Source organism: Phaseolus vulgaris, chromosome 11 (genome assembly GCF_000499845.2).
Source record: "Phaseolus vulgaris cultivar G19833 chromosome 11, P. vulgaris v2.0, whole genome shotgun sequence".
Classification (NCBI taxonomy): domain Eukaryota; kingdom Viridiplantae; phylum Streptophyta; class Magnoliopsida; order Fabales; family Fabaceae; genus Phaseolus; species Phaseolus vulgaris.
This window is the reverse complement of record NC_023749.2, coordinates 37,223,305-37,238,040: the sequence shown is the minus strand read 5'-3', so window position 1 is coordinate 37,238,040 and position 14,736 is coordinate 37,223,305. Positions and strand designations below refer to the sequence as shown.

The 14,736-nt window shown below is 33.9% G+C and overlaps 1 long non-coding RNA gene across 1 annotated transcript; it reads right to left on the bottom strand.

Annotated features, from left to right (window-relative positions):
* Positions 1–5,638: 5,638 nt before the first annotated feature.
* On the bottom strand, positions 5,639–8,933 carry LOC137824087 (uncharacterized). The gene is made up of 4 exons (XR_011083211.1): positions 8,598–8,933; positions 7,484–8,521; positions 7,034–7,093; positions 5,639–5,867 (listed from the first exon to the last, which is right to left on the bottom strand). It is a non-coding gene; the product is annotated as an uncharacterized lncRNA (long non-coding RNA).
* Positions 8,934–14,736: the final 5,803 nt, after the last annotated feature.

The following is a 14,736-nucleotide window of genomic DNA, read 5'->3' as shown; positions in this document are numbered from 1 at the left end:
CAATATTGGAATCATATGATGTGGTATCATGAGTCTTAGGTTTGTTCTTGTTTGTGTTTGAGTTGTTTTGGCACTTTTAATTCAAGAACTTTACATTCTTGTTGTTACCTTTCTGTTTTAGGTTTATTTTTGGGTATTTCTTACTGTTTTCTTGTTCTTATTACATTGTGTTTGTGTCATTTTGATTTTTGAATCCTTATAAGTTTTGTCAAAGTCATGTTTCTCCAAAAATGTTATTAATTCTATTTAGTCCTTTTGTTGATAATTTTTGTTTCTTGATTTTGCGTTGAGTACAGTTTTATGTGTTTGTTTCTTGATCCTTTGGTGCATTTTCTTTTTAGTTTTGAGTTCATACTTGTGTAACAGACCTATACAAGTTCTTAACCATCACTTCTATTATGTCTTTTGTAGTTCTTAATTCTGTTTTTCATTCCTATTAGGTTTCCTCTATTTTCTTGAAAACGTGTTGACTGTTTCGATTTATTGCAATTTCTTTGCTTACTAGAAACTTCTTAAATTCTGGATTTGAGTTCTTCAAAGTGTTATAAAAAAGTAGAAAAAAAGAAGTACATCAAAATTCCAAGTACAAAAAAAATGATAAATGAAATACGTGCAGTGTGTAATTCTGGCGAAAAAAATACGGTAATTTGGCAGTGATTTTGCAAAATTTATCACAATTAATTGGCTTACTTTTTTTGTGTAATTCCACTGCCATTGTTGAGATAAGATCTTGAACTTTCTGTGGTTACAATTTCATAATCCAGTTCGCTTGATACAATTCCAGATAAATCTGTGAAGTCACGCATAGTTTGCACAAAAAATATTTTCCAGTAGTTCTGTTTTTTGTTTTCTTCATCTATTCTAGTTCTTTTCTCTAGGTTTCTTTTGTGTTCCATCCTTTAATTGAGTACCTTATTTTTTCTTGCTTGTCTTTTATTCACTATTCTTTGTGTTTTGTCATATCTCTTATATTCCTTTTGCTATAGCCTTTCTTGTTTACACCTTTTCTTGTTTGTCTTTTGTTGTTCTTTAAGTTTTGTGGTGCTTTGGCTTTGAGATAGAGTGCTTTTGCTTTGACATATTTCATTTGAGGTTACTAAGGCCTCAAGAGCAGATTGGTTGAGGGAAGTATTCTTTCTTGGAGTGACTTGAGTGATTTTTACTTTTCAGCACATTCTTATAATTGTGCTTTTTGCTAACCTTGTTTTCTTAAAATTGGTTGCTCTTGTGTTTGCTGTTTTCCTTTTCTAATGGATACATATTCAAGTGTTAAATCTTCAAAGCCACATTCTACTCATAAGGCTTATGTTCTTAATGAGTTAAAAGAAGCAAAACAAGCCCTTGCTCTCAAAGATGAAGCTACGAAAAGATTGGAAGAAAGATTAGCAAAAGTTGAATTGAAGCAAGAAAGATCTTCACATTCCATTCATGGCGAACATCATTCTTCTCGGCATTCTTCCAAAGATTCTTCCAATGCTCACGACCATGGAGAGGATTATAGAAGGAGACATCATCATCATTCCCATGGAGAGAGCCATCACCGTGAACAAGGACATCACCAAGAAGCAAAGCCTCAATTTCCTTTTGTAAAAGTACCTAGCTTTAGTGGTGATAGTGATCCTAACTTGTATTTAGAGTGGGAGTCTAAATGTGAACAAATTTTTAAAGCCTATGAGGTTGATGAGGACCAAAAGGTGAAAATAGCCTCTTTAGAATTATAGATTATGCCATTAAATGGTGGCATGGTATTGTAATGGACATTTGTAATAACAAGAGACCTTTCGTGGTCTCTTGGAACGATTTGATAGAGTGTATGCGCCTTAGATTCGTGCCACCACCCTTTAGGAAAGACCTAATGTTGAAGCTCCAACGGTTTCAACAAGGCATGCTAAGTGTGGATGCTTATTTTAAGGAGTTAGAAACGCTTTTACTTAAAATAAACATGAAAGAGAGTGAGAAAGATATGATAGCTAGGTTTGTGAGTGGTCTAAGAAGGGATATTCAAGATATTGTTGAACTTCAAGAGTATTCATCTTTGGTTCACCTTGCAATGAAGGTTGAATCTCAACTTGCAAAGAAAAATTCTTTTAAAACCTCTCCCAATGATGGCTACTACAACAATTCTTGGAAAAATAAAAACACTTTTTCAAACCTTCCTTCTAAAGATTCTTCTTTCAACCCTAAAGAGTCTAAGCCTTCTACTTCTACTCATATATCACCAATCAAATCATCTAGTAAGAAATGTTTTAAATGTTTGGGATATGGTCACATAGCTTCTAATTGCCCTTCTAAAAGGAATATGTTTGTGCATAATGGGGTAGTAGTTAGTGAGCATGATTCCAATTCATCTAGGTATTGTTCACCTTATAAGCCATCAAGTGAGATTGAGAGCGAAAGTCTTTGTGAAGGTGACTTATTGATGATAAGGTGAATGTTGGGAAAAATTCCAAAATCTTTGGATGATACCCAAAGAGAAAATATTTTTCACACCCGCTGTCTTATCAACAACAAGTTATGTTCCTTGATTATTGATGGGGATAGTTGAACTAATGTGGCTAGTACAAGAGTTGTGGAGAAGTTATCCTTACCCACTATCTCTCATACCAAGCCTTATAAATTGCAATGGTTAAGGACCGAAGGTGAAATCATGGTTATTAACAAACAAGTCCTCATTAACTTTGCAATAGGAAAGTATAAAGATGAGGTTTTATGTGATGTTGTGCCCATGGAAGCAACTCATATTCTTTTAGGAAGGCCTTGGCAATATGATAGACATGTTTTACATGATGGCATATCCAATACAATGTCTTTTTCCTTCCAAGGGCGCAAGGTTATTTTAAAACCCCTCTCTCCCAAAGAGGTTCATGAGGACCAAATAAAAATGAAAACTAAAAGAGAAAATGAGAAAGCAAAAGAAGTAAGTACTAAACTAAGTCACACCACTTTATCCACTAAATCAATCATGTTGACTTGTGTTATGCCTCAAGTTGAACCTCAAAGGTATTCTTCTTCTTTACCTTTTTCATTACCCAAGGTTCCTATTTCAACACCAAATTGGTTAAAGAATGTTAGGCATGATTTTTTCATACTTCCTAATGGTTTTCACCATTTAAGAGGACTTTTTCAAAAAATATCATCATTCCCAAACAATTTTTTCCAACTTGGTCTGTTTATAGGACCTCCTTTTCTGAACTCCCACTGCTTCCAAATTCTAAGTCATGTTTGCCTTTTTCTTATTCAACTGTTAATTGTAAAAGTAAACTGACTTTGTTATATGCAGGGATTCAAAATTCATGGTCGAATTCTCTCCAACTCGGGGAGCATGATAGAGATCAAATAAGAGAGGATTTTACTAATGGAGGAAGAGGTTATTCACCCAAACATTTGAAGATCTTCCTTCTAGTCTTCTAAAAAATTAAAGAAGAATTAAAATAAAGAGAGGACCAAGCCTAAAGCCCAAAGAAGACTACAAGCTTTCAAGAATGGGCTTCAATTAATATCTCTTGTACCGTCCCGTCCCCGGGCGTTGACCAAAGTCAAAGTCAAAGTCAAGGCCAAAGTCAACAGATTGACTACATCAGGCGTCGCCTAGAGAAGGCATCGCCAAAACAAGGCGTCACCAAGATAAGGCGTCGCCTAGAGAAGGTGTCACCAAAACAAGGCGTCGCCAAGATAGGGCGTCGCCAAGCAAGGCGTCGACGGTGTTACTCCCCGATACCCATGGGTAGGAAAGACCATGGAGGGAGTGACACCACGGGAAGGCCTCAGACCTCGACAACTCAGAACAGTGATAAAGAGAAGAGTAAGGTGGCTTCAAGGCCATAGTACTAGCGCCAGTAGGGAGTAGCCTGACTCGTGAAGTATCCATGCCATTTCAGGGAGACCCTTGGGATAGATATGACTCAAGAGAAGGTCATGCCTAGGGGAAACCAGGTGCAGGGTGCGAGAGGAAGGTGGATACACTTCCAGGGCGAGTGACTAGAGGTTGGGGCGCATGAGTTGGCACCCAAAAAGTTACCCCTTGCGCCAGATGCACTCCAAGGAATGAGGACTCACACGACGAAATATCCCTAAGTTGGGTTGCAGTGCTGTGAGGCCCTCCACGTAGAATAACGGTCAAGTCAGGAGGACACGTGGCGGGAAGAACAGAAACATCAATGTTTTCCAGATAGTTTTTCAGGTATGAGGTAATTAAGATTATTTCAAAGTAATTAAGTTTACGTTTCGAACGCTTTAAAGGCACTTTAAACACCTTAGGCGTTTTGAACGTCTTAAAGGCGCTGAACGTTTTATCCTTAAATGCGCTTTAAGACGCTTTAAATGCTAGAGACGTTTAAAGGGGGCTTTAGACGTGGGAGACGGGGATCGGGAGTTTTTTGGGAGAACACACACAGATACACTCTAGTTGCTTGCTCGCGCACCCACTGTACACACAAGCAATTAGGGAGAAAAAGCATTAGTTACTCAGTGATTAGACCACCTTCAGAGCATTCATTTGCGGTGCTCCGATACGGGGGTGTGTCACTTTGATGTTTCTCGCCAGCTGACTTGATCGTCGGAGTGCAAACGGCCGCGAGGGTGCCCCTTTGTTCACTTCTTTTTCAGGTACACACAGGCGGTGCAGAACGAAGGTGCCCTAGCCCGCGGGGATAGGCCACGCGCAAAGACGTCCCTGGTCAACCGGCCGGAACATTTCTCTTTATAGTTTCTTTTGTATAAATTTGTAAATAATATAGAATAGTGTTTAGATAGGTGCTAAGAGAGAAACCTAAAGATACCTCTTGTGTAAAGCATCTTTAGATATTAGCTTTAGGAATAGTCTAGAAAGGTATCCCTTCATTCTCCACTTTAGGTGCTAGAAGTGGAAGAGTTGCAAGGCAACCTTGGATTGCTTCCTTTGTAAGCTTCTTGTAAACTCTTGACCGGTCCTTCTCTTATAAAAGGAGGGCTTGAGTCCTTCAAATATAGATTTGAAATTTTGAGTAAAGAGATTCTCCCAAATTGGTGACTGATTGAGAGACTTGTGTCTTCTCCTATTCTAGTCTTATCTTGAGTGCACTCACTACAAAAAAACGTGTATAAAGCGGCGGTTATTTTCGCAAAAACTGGCGTTTTTAACCGCCGCATTATACGTCTGTGGCGGTACCGCGTACCGCCAGAATTCTTGCCGCCACAAAGTTTAATGTGGCGGTCAATTGAGAACCGTTGTAGCAGACGCCATATTATGCATTGTATAAAGTGGCGATTTTAAACGTGTAATTGGCGTCAGTTATAAATGTCATAATTTTAAAACTGGGTAAACCAATTCTAACGTAAATAGTGGCAGTTTTAACTGCCACTTAATACAATATAGTATGGCATTTATAATACACTTTATAATTGTCATAATTCGAATATTAAATATTTAATTTTATTTTTAATATTTATAATAATTTATTTAATTCTATTTTATAATTTCATTTCATAATATTATTTAATTTCATATTATAATTAAACTTTAATTTTATTTTTAACATTTATAATAATTTATTTAATTCTATTTTATAATTTGATTTTATAATATTAATTAATTTGATATTATAATTAAATTTCACTACACATTTATGTTTCATAATATAATTAAAATTGATAAATATAATAATCAAAAGATGACTTCATTCATTGATTGAGAAAACAAAATTTATAATGTTAAACTAATCCAAACAACTAGTAAATTAAATTGTCAAAATATAAATTGTTTAACTTTCTAAATATATTACAAGTAAATTTCCAATCCTAATTTGTCTTACTACCTCCACTTGAGCTTGGTGATATATTCTGGTTTCGTGATGGAGTATGACTGCCGATGAAATGGTGATTATCAACTCCTGCAGATACCATAAGGGTTGTCAACTTAGCGGCAATACACACGAAAAAATAGGATAGATACTAACTAGGGTTAGCATTCAACAACCAAAAAATTTTCAAATAAAACTAGTCGCAAGAGAGGTGTGCATCTTATTTCCAGACTAAATAAAAAACCAATGCATGCCATAAAATGTGTCATTCAAGAAACCGTTTGTGTTATGAGACAGACAAGAAACCAGACTAGTCCCACCATCACCCGTAGACTAAGTTGCATGATACGTGTAAATTTAGTTTAAATGACAATATTGGTCTTTCAAAGATGATACCAACACAACACTGGTCCTCAATTTATAAATACATCAAATCAGTAACATGATCAAATTGGTTTTAAAATTTCACATTTTATCATCAAATTGTTTTTTGAAGGAAAACCAATGCCATTAATTATCATCAAAGCAACAATCTTTGGAGAACCAATCTAACCTCATATTTTTAGAGGACCAAAATGAATGTTAATTATATAGATAATGAAAAACATAACAACATAGAAATTTTATATTGTAAAGGATAAACTAACACTTGAATTGCAATCGACCATAATGAATTCACAAAATATTAGTTGATACCTTTAACTGTTCAAGGAGAAAAGTTCCTAATATTGCACTTGTGCTTCGTAAATTTTATTTTATAACCCAATCTAAATTCATATGCTATTTAAGAAAATGGCCACTGAACTAACTATCCTTATCCTAGTTCACAACTATTTCATACTTCAATAGCAACTCATCCCTTCACATCATATGTATTAAAAGATAATACTCGTGTAACCGAGAAAAAGTTTTAAATCAATAACCATGTCATCATTCATCTCATAACTGCATTAAGCAAATAGGGAATAAAATGTATTTAGCAAGACAACTCACGTAAAGAATGTTCCAATGTTTTAAAAGCAAAAAAACTGCTGGGCACACATCATATCATTCACGAGGATAGTGGACAACTATAGTGGACAACAAATGGTTCACCAAAATAGAAAATTTCTTCAATACCCTACTTTTATTGCAAATTGTTGATCCAAAGATTACAATGAAAATTTCTTTTGGACAATCTATAGTCATTCACAAATGCTTGCATACTTATTACTATCAAGAGAGCAAAAGCAGTATAAGTAGGATGTGTATAGTACCCGAGTTGCAAAAATGTTATCCTTTTTCTTGTTTTTGAAGATTGCCAATTGAAATTCTTCCTGCAAAGAAAGATCATCCAAAACCACACAACATGGACACCGAATTCCATGTGAGAACAAGTTGTCTTAGGACGATAAAATATATAAAGTATTTTTATCAAATATATGAAAGAAAAGTTTAACAAATTGATATTCTATTGTGGATCATTCATGCCTAGAAGCATCATTGAGAAAATAACAACCGATTATCCTTATATTATAAACATTATCAGAAGAGAAGACAAGAAACTGCAACCCAATTTAAAAGTTAGCTATGACTAAGAACAGAAACTTGGAGAACCAATCTAAAATTGGAAAATATACACAAAATTCTAACCAGCATATCCCAACACATTATGACATATTTATAAAATTGAATTTCTTCCAAATAGTTGAGGGTTGAGAAAATACCTTGTAAAATGTATGTATCTTGGAGTTGAGCTAGCTTCCAACACAAATCTGAAATAGTCTGAAAAGGGAAGAAAATGATAAGGCATTGGACCACACACAAACCAATTATTTAGAAAACCTATTATAGTATTTTCCACCAATTTTGAAGAGACTATAACAAGGTCAAGTAAAATAATAGACCAACATTACCCATTTAACAAGGTTAAAATTGAAACACAAGTTGCATTGTACTTTCACCATCAGACTAAAATCCTAAGGGAATACATGTCACAGTGAATCAAATTATAAAGTGAAGAATGCCCCAATTTAAAAGGGAGGTTGCAGTAAGAGTACCCAACATCATAACCTTAAGGGTTTGTTTGGTGTAGAAATAAAGTGAATAAAAATAAAAACGATAATTGAAAAAAAAAGTTGAGAAATAAAGAAAAAAAAATTATTTTGTTGAAGAGAAACGAAGAAGAAACCAGGAGAGAGATACACACTAAGGTAAAAAAAAAAAAATAGAGTGAAGAAGTATTTGTGAGACAGATTCACCTTTTAATTTTCTCCTGCCTATTTCTATCTCATACAAAACAACCCATTCAAATTCGTCACCCCTATTTTAACTCCTCCCCCTCCACCCAAACATACCATAAAGAAACAATTACCATATCAATCATATAAAAACTGAACATTTAAGTAGGATACAACATCATCATCCTGAACAACCTGTAGTAGAATCAATGAGTAAAGAGTTAAGTTATCAGTAAACTACAAATAACATATGTCATAATATACTTACAAAGAAATCACCAACGACAATAAATATGAGAAGGCAAGAAAATAAAATTCCAATTTTAACTGAGAACATTCACACAAAAGAACTGCAGAACAACATAGTTCTTACCAAATAAGAATAAAAAACATAGTTATTTGAATCCAAAACATGTAACAAAACTTGCCTGAACAAAACTGTAGTTGTGGTGTTGGGATATATCGGTCGAATGCAAATGCTTTCCAAAGTCTTCTTCAATATCATCTCATACTCCTCCACTTTTCCTAAACCATGGAAAACATATATTATTTTTTTTATTTTAAAATGAAAAGAAAGAGCAGAGTTTAGCATTGTTCCAACCAATTTGTCCAGTCTTCGGCTTCCAAATAATTTCAACGAATGCTTTTTCAGGATTTTCATTCTTCTTGGTTCCAGCTTTGGGTCCATAAACTGCAGCAAGCACTTTGGTACATGCGTGCAGCACAACCGCAACCACAAACAAGACCAAACACCTGGTGTGCGTGGCAATGTGCATAACCATCTCCCTTCTTTTCATCTTTCTCTCAAGAAACTCACCTACTGAAGAAACAACGTTGTATGGCTCCAATGGTATCTCACGTAACACGCAGTCCACACGCCGCTGGTAAGCAACGAAATCGAAGGTGAATTTGTGGCCATTGATGGACAATAAATCATTGGAAACCTTATGAACAATGGGATCTCCTTCATCCTTGTCGAGGAAGAGCGGCCTCATCCTCACAATAACCTGCGACAAAGGCAAGAAGAGAGAAATCAGAGTTAGATAGAAGGCTTTGGAAACTGATAAATTGAAAACAGGAGAAACCAACCTTAACGAAATCGGAGGGCGCATGAAGTGAATTTTCGGTTAGGGCATCGGCGGCGGTGGCGAGCTTGCGCTTCAGAGTGTTGGAAGAGGGTGGTCTCGAGGGCAAGGGGCTCTTGAACTTAGCGGGGGAAGGGACGACGAGATTGGGATCGGAGGAGGGAAGGTCATTCTCTTTGGAGGGTTTGTACTTACGAGAGGGGCGAGGTTTAACAGAGCTAGGAGAAGAAGAGGGGGTTGGAAACTTTTGGAGGATGGAACGAGAGAATAGGATTTTGGAAAATTAAAATTTTGAGTAAGTGTGGGAAATGAAATTTTATGAGAGGGAAATAAAGTAAATATGATGGAGGGAATAAAAGGAAATTTGTGGCGTTTCTAAATGACATATTTTGAAGGATAATTGTGACAGTTATTAAAATGTCGTATTATACGGATAATTGTGGCGGTTTTTAATAACCGCCATATTAAAACCGCCACAACTTACAAGCTTTTTTGTAGTGACTCTTGGAACCTCAAGTGGCGACAACTACACTCATCTTGAAGGTTTGCATCCTTTAAGTGGCGTGCTCCTCTCTCCAAGGACTCCAACCACATAAGTTCTCTTCTTCCTTCTATCTTATTCATCCATTTTCATTCCCAAACAAACTCTAAAACATGTCTTAGATATTTCTAGTCATTTTAATCAGTTCATTTGTGTTCTAGCTTGCTTTTAATCGATTCATTTGCTTTCTATCTTGTTTTAATTGGTTCATTTGCATCTTATCTTGTTTTTGTTCAGTTCATTTAATTCCTAGGTTGTTTTAATCGGTTCATTTGTCATAAAATGGGTTTCTATATGAGTTTGGCTTGGTTGCTTGTGATTTGGTGAGTTCTTGAATGTTAAGAACATTGATCCAATTCTAGAAAAGTGCCTAATCATATTCCAACTCTTGTTGAATCCATAACATGTCCATATTATATCTCTTTCATGTTATTGGAATCATATCATAAAGTGAGATTAAGTCTTATAGTTGTCAAGACAAGTCATAGGCTCCATTATTACGGTTATAGGTGAAGTCATAAGCCTCATTGTTTGTTTTATTTGTTAAAGTTATTAAGATTGATATTCAAGGCTTATAAAGACCTCACTCTTTTCCATGTTTTTCTTGTATATGCACCTGTTGTACGAGTAGAAGCAGAACCTATTGATAGGGGCTAAAATAGAGTAGAAATCATAGGTCAATTAACATGCATTTTGTCTAGTAAATCTATAAAATGAACTGGAAAGCATAATAATTCCCTCCAAAAGCAATTACACTCAAGGGAGAAGAAGAAAAGATGAAATATGGAGAATTCTTGTGAAAAGGGCAGAAAAACAACAAAATTGGGAAAGAGCAAAAAGAGTCAATTCGCTCAATGCATGAAGAAAGACTGGTGGATTTAGTGCAAAAAAACAAGTTTCAAGAAAACACTCAAAACGATGAGCTCTTCTACAATGCATTAAGCGAATTGAGGTAAAATCAAATGAAGAATTCTAGATCTCAAATGGCTGAGAGAATCCAAAAGGGTTGAGCACAAAAAGTCCTTCACCATGAAGAAAGCCTAATTTCTCTTAAGAAAGGCTTGAAACCCTCATGCACCAAAAATAGAAGGAGATAGATTTTGCTTGAAGCCAAAGCCAAGCCAAATTTACTTCATGGCCAAGAAAAGCAAAGCATTGGGCTTAGATTAGAGCTAATCTTTATCAAATTCTGAGTTTGAGAATCTAAAAAAGCATAAGAAATAGGCTTGAAGCCCAAAGATTGCTCCAACATGAAGAAAACCAATATGTTGAGTGGATTCTCTTGCGCTAAGAGAATACCAAATCTCAGGATTCCCTTGGAGCTCCATTCTAAAATACTATAAATAGGGACCTCAGGGCAACATTTTAAAACCATCGAGAGGCAAAACCACTAAGAGTAAGAGAGGCATTGAGAGACATAAGAGAGAAATCATAAGAAAGACTTAAGGTTGAAGCCTAGACAAGACTCTGGAGGAAAGGATCAAGAAGTTGGCTAACAACATTTAAAGGATCCATGTTTATTGTGCTGTAGCTTCTCATTGTGAGTATTCATTGTAAGATCTTATTGTGAGTTGCTAAAACTACCCCACTACAATAAAATCATGAAATAGAAACCAATTTTAGATATAAAATATAATTAGTTGGTATAGTGACTAAATTAGAGACCATTTTAGAGACTAAAAAAAAATTTGGTTTCTAAATTAGTTTCTATTATTGTGAAATAGTTTATAAATTGGTATCTAATTAGCTACCAAGGTTTTAACTACCAATTATTTAGATTGTAAATTTGGTAACAAAAACCTTGGTAGCTAATTAGATACCAATTTAGAAACCATTTAACATAATAGAAACTAATTTAGAAACCAAAAAAGTTTTTAGTCTCTAAAACGGTCTCTAATTTAGTCACTATAACAACTAATTATTTTTTGTCTCTAAATTTGGTTTCTATTTCGTGATTTTCTTGTAGTGCCGTCTAGGGATTGAATAATAATTTGATATTCCTTAAGTTACTGTTGTTTATGAATGTTTTTTTTAGTTGAGATTCAAATTACTTAGGCTTGGTAGTGTGCTTAATGCTCAATGTTGAGGAACAACCATTGATTTCCCATGGAGCATGAATGAGGCCGGAAGTCAATTTCATGTATCTGAACCCTATTGAACCAGCCACAGGACTCATTAGCCATAGAGCGCAAAGTTGAGACTATGGTGAATTTTTCATCTTAATGCCAAAATAAGCTATAACAATGCAAAAGTTGATTGGGATAGTTTATGGTTCTAGATAACCTCGCGCGAGGAATCGACTTGGTTTGGACATAAGGAACAAGGAGTTTGAATAAACATAGCATTTGTAAATAACAATAATAAGAAGGATTAACAAAGCTCTTTCAATCTCAACATTTGTACTATATTATTATTCCTTTACTTCATTGTTTTCTCTATTTAAATATTACAGTAGTATTATTATAATAGTTATTTACAAAATATATGAATCAACCATTGTTTTCGCATCACTTTATCTTAAGAGATATATCTATTGTGATAAACATTAATTCCCTGTGGATACGACAATCCTCAATTATACTATAGTTGACTCAGTTTGCTTATCGAGAATAAAAAGGATTTGGTTAATCCAAACCACTCACCATCTGCTTAGTAAGAGTTGTTCAGTAAGATTTTGGGAGATCTTCTATAGAATGTTGGTTCATAGAGAACTTAATTTTAATATCTCTAGAATGTATAAAATATATTGATAGTTCTCATTGTATGTTTACCTCTATTCCACCTTTTTACAATTTATCATAAACAAAACATCCAAATATTTCCCCATATTTAGGTAGATTTGTAGTTAATCAGATTGAACTTCCTTCTATAACCATTGTGTTTTTTTGGGGGAAATTTGATACCTTAGAATGTGGATGATTTAGATAATAAAGGCATATAAAAGTTTCGATACCATTAGATGATCATAAATTTTTAATAGCTTATGAATATTGAAATGTTTTATGATATTATTAAATGAGAGTTTTCAAGTTATGTGATCAACCAACTTATGACTAATTTTTTACTCACATTTAGAATATTGAATCTTAGCTTTCTTGATAGTAATTGAGAATAAATCTACTATCTTAATTAGAATTTACATTATTAGGTTTAATTGGACCTTAACGACAATTATTGATTAAATTTATATTGTATGTGCATTGATCTACTTATCTTGTTTTGATGATATTTTGAGTTATAGGTGATTGTTTTTTGTAATTCTAGTGACTTTGGAAAGTTGCAATAAAGGAATAAAATGCTTTAAAGACTAAAAAGATAATACAATGGATCATTATACCGTATAGCTATTCAAGACCTACTGGACTATCTTTGGCAAATTCTACTTCTTTGGACTGGATTAGTCCACTGTTCAAGTCCATGATCACACCTCTAAAACAGATTCATGACCTAAGGAAACCTATAAATGGAGCTTGATTCAAACCTAAAAAGACTATTGCCTATTCTCCAACAGTTTTGGTTGGATTTGTAGTAATTTTTCTATTTTTTATTTTGTACTCTTTTCTTCTTTGTAATTTTCTTCTTGTCTTCCATGTGGAAGGCTAAACCTTTTTATGTTGATTCTCTTGTGATTTTCACATTGAATTATGAGATTTTGTGCATTTTGGTTTTGTTATTCAATTCTCTGTAACATATTATGCTAGACCATGTAGTCTTTTCCAATTCTAATATTTGGTATTGGAATGATTTTTGAATGCTTGTTGACAAATTAATTCTATTATTTAATTGAAATTTCTATTTAGTTTTCTTAATTCAAAACAATGTTTTTTTTCTTAATTTAAGAGGTAAAAGATTGAATATCTCACACGTAGACATTTGTGTCGCAATCGGGGTCATGAAGCGAACAACAAACCAAAAATCATAAATTTTATAAATGAAAAACAGAGAATAGATTTGCCATCATAGTTTATTGTAGAAAACTACATAAAAATTAAAAAAATATGGTCTACGAATCATAGTTAGGGTTGGGGAGTCGGTTACATGTAGAGAAGGTATTAGTACTCCTACAACGCATGTCCAAAGACGATACCCTTAATTAAATATGCAAAATGAGTTTGATTTTTCAAAAAGTTTATTTTCCCCAAAAATAGAAAAAAAAAATAAAGAAGGTATTTTTGAATTTTTTTTTTGAGAAGGATAAACCTTGATTCTACGTATTTTTGTTCATAACAAAAAATCATAATTTGTGTAGTTCTAAAGATTAAACTATTTGAAAAGGTTTGTGTTATTATGAGCTAGGCTTTTGAGAAAATGTGAAGAATTTTTTTTAAAAAAGGGAACCAAAATGGACAGACATTGTTTCTACGTTTTCTATTAACAAAAATCTAAGAATCATGTAATTCTAAAGGTTAAAATCTATTTGAGTTGATATTTTTTAAATTTTAAATTTTTGATTTTATGTTTTTCTTATAAAAAAAATATTGAGTAAAGATGATGCATATGATTGTACAGATACCCAAACGCAATGTTTTTGTTGAATATACTCATACCATCATGCATATATTCAACATTTATTTAAGAAAAAATATTGTGGTGGAGATAACAAAAGCAAAACAAAAACAGTGGGCCTTTCAACCAAAGCCCAACATTTACAATCCACATGGTGCAAGAAAGGCAAACCGAGACGCCGCACATGGACCCACTTTTTTTTTTTCTCTTCCTCTTTACGTAACTCATCCTTCAATTGCATGGGAAGTTTCAAATTTCTAAGATAAAACCGTGGGTTCCACATGTGATAAGCAAAGAATAATAAAAGAAAACTACTGCAATTTAAAATAGAAATTCTGCAAACTGGGCGAATTTTTTTTTAAATTTCAGAATTAGATAAATCGTATACCAAGAATATGATTTAATGGAAAGAAATTGCCAATTCAAAATACGATTTTACAAAATTAGAAGCGTATGTAAAAATTAGAATGTAAAAATTAGAAGCCTATCAGTCGGAACTGAGTAAATCATGTCACTTGGCATTGGTGACCGACCAATCGAGTGAACTAGTTACATTAAATAGCAAATAAAGAATATATAATAAATTGGGTAACATCCTACAAATTTAG